We start from the raw sequence: 7,656 nt of genomic DNA, 5'->3' as shown, positions 1-7,656 counted from the left end.
GTCAACACTGAAGAGCAATTGGCAGATATCTTCACCAAGCCCTTGGATGAGAAGAGATTTTGCAAGTTACGGTGTGAGCTGAATATCTTGGAATCCTCAAATGTCCTGTGATCAGGCACACATCCTAACACTTAAGCATATTGATGACTTAGATGTGCAACACACGAAGTAGCGTATATCTTCAAACAATGAAGACATACATTCTAAGTGTGAATACATTAATGTGGAAATTGACTTCGGAGCGCCATGATAATTGTGCACCGTGTCTGGGTCTAATACTTCCTGTACGGTGGGTAACGCCACCACCAAACGTTCCATTTTGAAGTGTTTCTCTCTCATGGTGTTACCTCTCAATGTCTTCACAATTGGTTTGGCTTCATTCTCAGTATGTCTTCATGATTATCTTCACTGCGTTGATTATATGGATATCTATGTACTGATGTTCTGTCCTCTACAGCATTCACTTATAGCTATGTCTTCTTGGTTGAATCTTTTTGAACTAAGTGAATGTGATCGGACCCTAACCTCTCTATGCTTCCTATCCCAAACTCTATCTCTCCAAGTCATATGCATTCTGTTGAAACTGTCAAATGTCTTCACTGTGTCCTTGTCAGCTGAAGACATAGTGACAACCATAAAAGTCCAGTTTTAATGCTCATTCCTCCACATAAGATCCGGAGAAGCAGGAACGACCGCCCGACAATTTAGGCATGCGTGGGACGTGGAACAAATCCCAATCTTCCTCTAATTGGCCACGCGTGCCTCAAATGCGAACCGCCAGGGGTACCTGCGTAATAGCGCAGTGCCGCCTCTATCCCTATAAATACACGATTCACTGCAGTCATTATCTCCTTCTTCCACCCTCGCACGAACCCTAGCGCCACCGCTAGCACTCGACGACGCCGGCGACGAAGCGCTTCACTGCCGCAACCTCTCCGACGCCGTTTTCACGCCGACAGCGGACATCGCTCTCTCCGCCGTCGCCGTAGGTGTCTTTCGTCGCCAAGTTAGGGCATGGAGGATCGAACTGCTCGACCTCAACTCTCACTTCGTCTAGCAGTTCCAAGTGTGGTAAATAAAACCTCTTTTTACAGCCTCTTTTGATCCCACAGTTCAGTCACTTTCTTGCCATAAGGAGTTTCTCTTCACTCAGTTAGTTATCTCGCTGCATCTCATAACATGCCTAGTATATTCACTTGTGCTTCATAAGGTAGTTAGATTCCTCACTTGTACTGATCTGTGGGTTCGTACAAATCTGGAACCAACTTCTTATCTGTGAGTGAATGTCTTCGCACAATGAGGTCTATGTCTTCTAAACCGATTTATCTTCAAAATCTTCTGAGAATGCATATGACCTCTTCCCCTTCCCTCGCACCTTAATGCTGTCACAGGTACATGTCCGTGGGAGAATCCTTTGGTTCTCATAGTCTGCATTCATTTGCAGAGTACTTGCAGCATCACATCAACTCTCCCTGAAGCCAGTTCTTGCAAAAGGAAGCCTTTGAAGCCTTTGAACATCTTGAAGCCTTCCAAGTTATTCATGGCTTCAGAAACAGCAGCAAGGAAGGGAGGCAGACAGCGACGTGGTGAAACGTCCAAAGATCTGCCTGATGAATTGGCAGAGATGTACAAAACTGATCCTGAAGAAATATGGTCAGCGCAAGACACGAATCCAATGGATTCGAAGATATTGGGCAGAGCAATGGTTCCACTACCGCTTCGTCACTCAGGAATATTGGAGGAAGTGCGCCATCAAGAGACCGTGGGGAGACTTACTATACAAAAATCTCGTACCCAGGTCCAGAGTCGAAGCCATTGCTCAAGGCTTCTATCCATGCATGGTGAGAGGACCACAGCCAGCTGAGCACATCCGTCATCACTTCTCTGGTGCCGCGATGATAATCTCTTCAAGCGCAACTTTCAGTTTGCACAACAGTCAGCGAAGATAAACAAGAAGAAATTTGGGCTTGACTACACCCTGGTCCCTCCTCACCAAGGGCAGATGGCACACGCAACGCCGATCCCAATATCATCGGGCGATATGCCAATCTTGCAGGCCTCATCACTCGCATCCTAGTCCAAGGGACTGCTGTGAATGACCCTCCAGCAGATACTGAGTCAGATGACGCCCCTGCTGCGCCGAAGCCAAAGCAAGAAGAAGCCAAAGCTTCAAAGCCAGCCGCTTCTCCCAAAGATCTCAAGAGTGAAGCCATTTAGCAACTGCACCTCCTGAAGCCAGTGTGCAGTCAGAAGGCTTATCACGAGTGTCCAAGCCCCAAGAAGCCAAGAAGCCTCAGCCACACACAGGCAAAGAGCTCACAGCTGCTGACATTCTGCGCTGCGAAGCCATTGATCTCTCAAGCGATGAAGATCTTGGAGATGATGCTCTGAGCAGCTCATCAAGAGCAAGGAGGAGGCTGAAATCTTCAACAATCTGCCTCTGTTTGATGTCGCCATCATCCACACTTCATCGATGAATGGTTTGCCTCGACGGACATCAGCTTCAACGATCTGCAGCTACCCATAGGCCTCAGCGTTGCTTTTCAAGGCGCAATTGCTTCAGAACTTGCAATAGCCCAGCGCATTGTAGAACTGAAGCAGAAAATTGATTATGAAAAGGATCAGTTCAGAAGCACGTGGCCAAGCTCAGTGTGCAAGAAGAAACTTCAAGATCATGTTGCACGAGCTGAAAGAGAACTTCCTGAAGACGCGTGCCGAAGCTCAAGGCTCGCGAGAACGCATGAAGACTTTGGCTGATCGCTGCGTGCAGGCCTACAATGAGGCAGAGAAACGCAAGGCACTTGGGCGTCCCGGCATTGACCCCAGGATGGCCGCGAAGAAGAAAAAGAAGGCTGCTGTGCCTGAACCTGAAGCGCCAAGGTCAGAAACTGCTCCGATTGTCTTCCCCGCTGCAACGACTGGCTCGAAGCCAAAGAGTCGATCAACCGCCTCACAGCACAAGAAGACACGGACTGCAGAGGCTGAAGCTAAGAAAAAAAACTTTCTGAAGCCTCTCCTTCTGAACCCATCATCAAGAAGCGCAAGACCAAGAAATCTCGGGCTGCTCCCACAGAGCCCTTGACAGTTGAACCCCTCTCCGTCCGCTATCCTGACGCAGATCGTCAGTTGACTGTGCATGAACCCAACACTGAAGACATTCCAGCAGACGAACCCCGCTGCTGAAGACATTGGTCTCCAAGACAATGTGCAAGGTGATGCAGCCCTTCCTCAGCTTGAGACAAGCGAACTGATCAGTATTGGTCGTCCATTGACGCCAATCACACAAGATGCATCGTGGGCAGATCGCCCACAGGAGGAAGATGAGCCACAGCCCACTGCAACTCCACAAGTGTCGCCCAAATTCCGTAGGCTTCGCAAAGGGCCAAGGGCTCAGGCTGCTGACGACATTCCGGCTGCATCAGCCGAAGAGCATGCAGAGACACCACAAGCTCCAACTCCCCCACACCAACAAGAAGCAGTTCTCCAGGAGAACGTGCCTGAGTCTGCAAATGTTGAGGCTGCCACAAACAACGCCGAAGCAAATGTGGAGCCCAACCCAACAATAGCTTCAGAAGACAATGAAGCTACTGCTCCTGAACATTCTGTGCCTGAGTCTGCTGCAGGACCACAATTCAACTATCATATTGCGTACAGACCCCAGGTCCAGAAGCCGATCCCACGACTGCCAAGGTTCCCAGGTCCTGCATCAGCTCCTGGTTCCTTCAACATCAACGGCTTCAGGGCAGATAACACGTTTTTCGACCGCTCCAAGAACCCTTATTCAAGGGAACGGATTGTATCAGATAGGTTCTGGAGCCATCAACAGCGCAGCTATTATTCATGCATCCTATACAACCAAGGCCGCATCTTTCCTCACAAGCGCCTTGAGGTTGAAGCTGTTGCTGGTCTGCCTGGTCTGGAAGAAGCACTGGATTGCTTCAAGCAAGTGGGTTTGCTGCCATTTATCACTGATGAAGAGCACTGGAACGAAGAGCTTCTGCTCCAGTTCTATGCCACTTTGCATATCAAAGGCTATAACAGAGATCCGAAGACATGGATTCTGGAGTGGATGACAGGCAATATCCATCATGAAGCCAATGCTTTCGACCTAATTGAGCTTACCGGCCTTCCCACTCCTGGCGAATTCTTTGAAGAAGGGTGCCAACTCCATGCTGAAGCAATTGAGAGCATATTTCAGCGTCCTGAGCCAGATATGAGTCAGATGCTCTCAATGATGAAGCCACTGCCTCCTAATGCACCCTATCCAACTAGGTTCTTCGTTGAAGACTTAGAGTACTTGCCCAGAACAATATATCATATCATAAGGCGGACTCTATGGCCTGTAAAGGGACACTCTCGATATGCGACAATTGATGGTGCAATGAAGACTCTCATCTTCTGCATTCTATGGCAAATGCTTCAATGCACAGGATCTCTTCATCCGTCACTTTGCAGCGTCTGCCTCAGAACTGTTTGGATTAAAGTTCTATGCTCCTTGGGTTATGAGGCTGATCAAGCTTCACTCTGCAATCTCCTATCAACCCTCAGCCCGCAACCATAGGATATTTTTGCCAGATGTGGACACATCTGCTGAAGCAATATATCCAGAGCCTGGCAAGCAACCATTAAGTCTTCAAAATGCAGAACACCAGAGCTTCACTCAAAATATTGAAGGTGTTGAAGCTCTCTCCCGAGTGTATCCAATGGCTGGCACCACACGTGCCCCTGCATCAACTGAAGCCACTGACAGCACAGCTGCCAAGAGACCCAAGAAGCGCGCTCGAGCACTCAATGACCGAGAGCTTCTTGTGGCTCTTCACCAAAAGCAAGATAGGCATCACGACTGGCTCAAACGGCAGATGAGAAGCATCATGCAAGACGTCAATCGCATCAGAAATCTGGCAACCAAGAATGCGTTTGTCGCACACGAGACCTGTCGCCGCACTTGGAAAGGCCTCACCATGATGAGCAATGAAGCTGAACTGCAAGAGGATGGCTTCAGAGAGAGATTCCAATTTGACTCCACGCCTCCAAGAAGAGCTGTGATGCGAAGCACACCATCACTTGAAGAGTCAGAATTCTCTTCTTCTGCTGCCACCGTGTCTGCCCGGATTATTGAAGAAGACGACGACGCGACATCATCTCCACCTGCTTCAACACACGTCGAATCTGCACCAAGCTCATCTGCACCGCCACCAAACAACTCCACCGACCCTGCTGCGCCTGGGAACGCGTAGAAAACTCTATGTCTTCAAACCTTTTTGGTCATCACTGACAAAAGGGGGAGAAGCATGATGTTTATAGTCTTCAAGCGGGTCACTTTGGGCGGGTGCCTCTATATTTTGCTACATTTTGCTTCGTGCTTACAACTCCCGTTTTTGCTACATTTGCTTCTTTGAGTTGTAACACTTAGCCTTGATGGCCGTCTGCTACCTGCTTGTCACTCCGTTATGCGAAGATAAATTCCGCATGTGCGACGATAAATTCCGCACTCATCTCTTACTGCAGACGTCCATTTTCCATTATGCATGTCATTATCTTCATATACTTTCACATGCATAGTGGATTGTCATCATAAGTTGAAGTGGATCTCCACAAGTACAACCTGCCATGTGCATTTGCATTCAAAAGGCAAATTACTTATATGCACATCTTCAGGGGGAGCCCTTGCAACTTATGAAGACAAATTCCTTACTATTTCACAAATTATGTTCCCCGTTGAAAACTTCAACTAGTTTGTCATCAATCACCAAAAAGGGGGAGATTGTAAGTGCATCTAGTGCCACCCCTAGTTGGTTTTGGAGTATTGACGACAAACCTAGTTGAGGGACTAATGTTTGTGAGAATTGCAGGAAAACACAGGTAGAAGTCCCTCATTGATTCGGTTTTATTACCAGAGATGACCCCTAAAAATGTACGAAGACATTGAAGACAATGGTGGTTTATGAAGATATTCATATTGAAGACAATGACATGAGAAGACTCCCTATGAAGCTTATGGAACTCGAAGACTTAGATCCTTCGTAGTTTTATTTCATTTATGTAGTGTCATAGGAATCACCGTACTGTTAAGTGGGGTCCAAAAGAACCAGTCAGAATGACTGTAGTGATGCCTAATTCAAATCCTATGTCTTCGAGCGAAGACTTTGAGAGAAAATCTTGTCCAGAGTCAGACAAGTCAGCTTTACTTGTAGCCCAAGTAAAGTTGCCGTGTGAGTTCAAAATTCGACCGTTGGTACACGTGTCAGTTCCTTAGTGACCCAGGGTCATTTCGGACAGATCAGGTCGGGTTGCCAAGTGGCTATAAATAGTCCACCCCCACAACCATAAACGGTTGGCTGCTCAGATTTCAGTGCACGGCTTTTGTCGTTTGAGAGCAACCCACCTCGAAGCCTTTGAGAGAAAAATTCCTAGTGAGGAGAAAAGCCCTAACCACCCAGAGCCAGAGTAAATTGGGCATCACTTAAGTCTTCGTGTCTGTGTGATTTGAAGACTTATTACACTTGAGGACTGTGCATCCTCCAGACGGTTAGGCGTCGCGTTCTGAGCATCCAAGAGAAATTGTGGATTGCCAGTGAACGAAGTCTGTGAAGGTTTGGGAGTCTACCTTGAAGACTTACCTGAGTGATTGAGCGAGGTCTGTGTGACCTTAGCTCAAGGAGAAAACGGTGAGGACTGGGTGTCTTGGACTAAGTGTCCTTGACTGGGTGTCCGGGACTGTGTGTCCTTTGGTTTAAATACCTAGCCGCTCCAACCAGACGTACAGTTGTCACAGCAACTGGAACTGGTCCAACAAATCATTGTCTTCAACGTGTCACTGGTTTCATCTTCACTTCCCTTCACTTACAGTTATTCATTGTGAAGCCATTGCATGCTTGCTTTATCTTTTGTCTTCACAACATGAATGTATGATCTGTTCGGCTTCATAACTTCTTCCTACCTGATCCTTGTTACACTGAAGCTGTTTGTCATTGCGCTTTCACTCTATTGAATACATGACCATGGCTGGCCTAGTGTAATCTAACTTCCGCTGCATAGTAATAGGCATAATCTTCACTGTTTGTCTTCATAACTCTCACGTTTTGAAGACTTTCATAAAAATCGCCTATTCACCCCCCCTCTAGTCGATATAACGCACTTTCACCTCCATATATGAGAAACATATCCTTAGTCCTTTTCAGGTATTTTAGGATGTTTTTGACCGCTGTCCAGTGATCCACTCCTGGATTACTTTGGTACCTTCCTGCTAGACTTATAGCAAGACACACATCAGGTCTGGTACACAGCATTGCATACATGATAGAGCCTATGGCTGAAGCATAGGAAACATCTTTCATTTCTATCTTCTGCATTGGTCGGGCATTGAGTCTTACTCAATTTCACATCTTGTAACACAGGCAAGAATCCTTTCTTTGCTTGATCCATTTTGAACTTTTTCAAAACTTTGTCAAGGTATGTGCTTTGTGAAAGTCCAATTAAGTGTCTTGATCTGTCTCTATAGATCTTAATGCCCAATATGTAAGCAGCTTCACCGAGGTCTTTCATTGAAAAACTCTTATTCAAGTATCCCATTATGCTATCCAGAAATTCTATATCATTTCCGATTAGTAATATGTCATCTACATATAATATCAGAAATGCTACAGAGCTCCCACT

The sequence above is a fragment of the Triticum urartu genome, chromosome 5, assembly GCF_003073215.2.
Source record: "Triticum urartu cultivar G1812 chromosome 5, Tu2.1, whole genome shotgun sequence".
Taxonomy (NCBI): Eukaryota; Viridiplantae; Streptophyta; class Magnoliopsida; order Poales; family Poaceae; genus Triticum; species Triticum urartu.
This window is presented reverse-complemented; position numbering follows the sequence as displayed.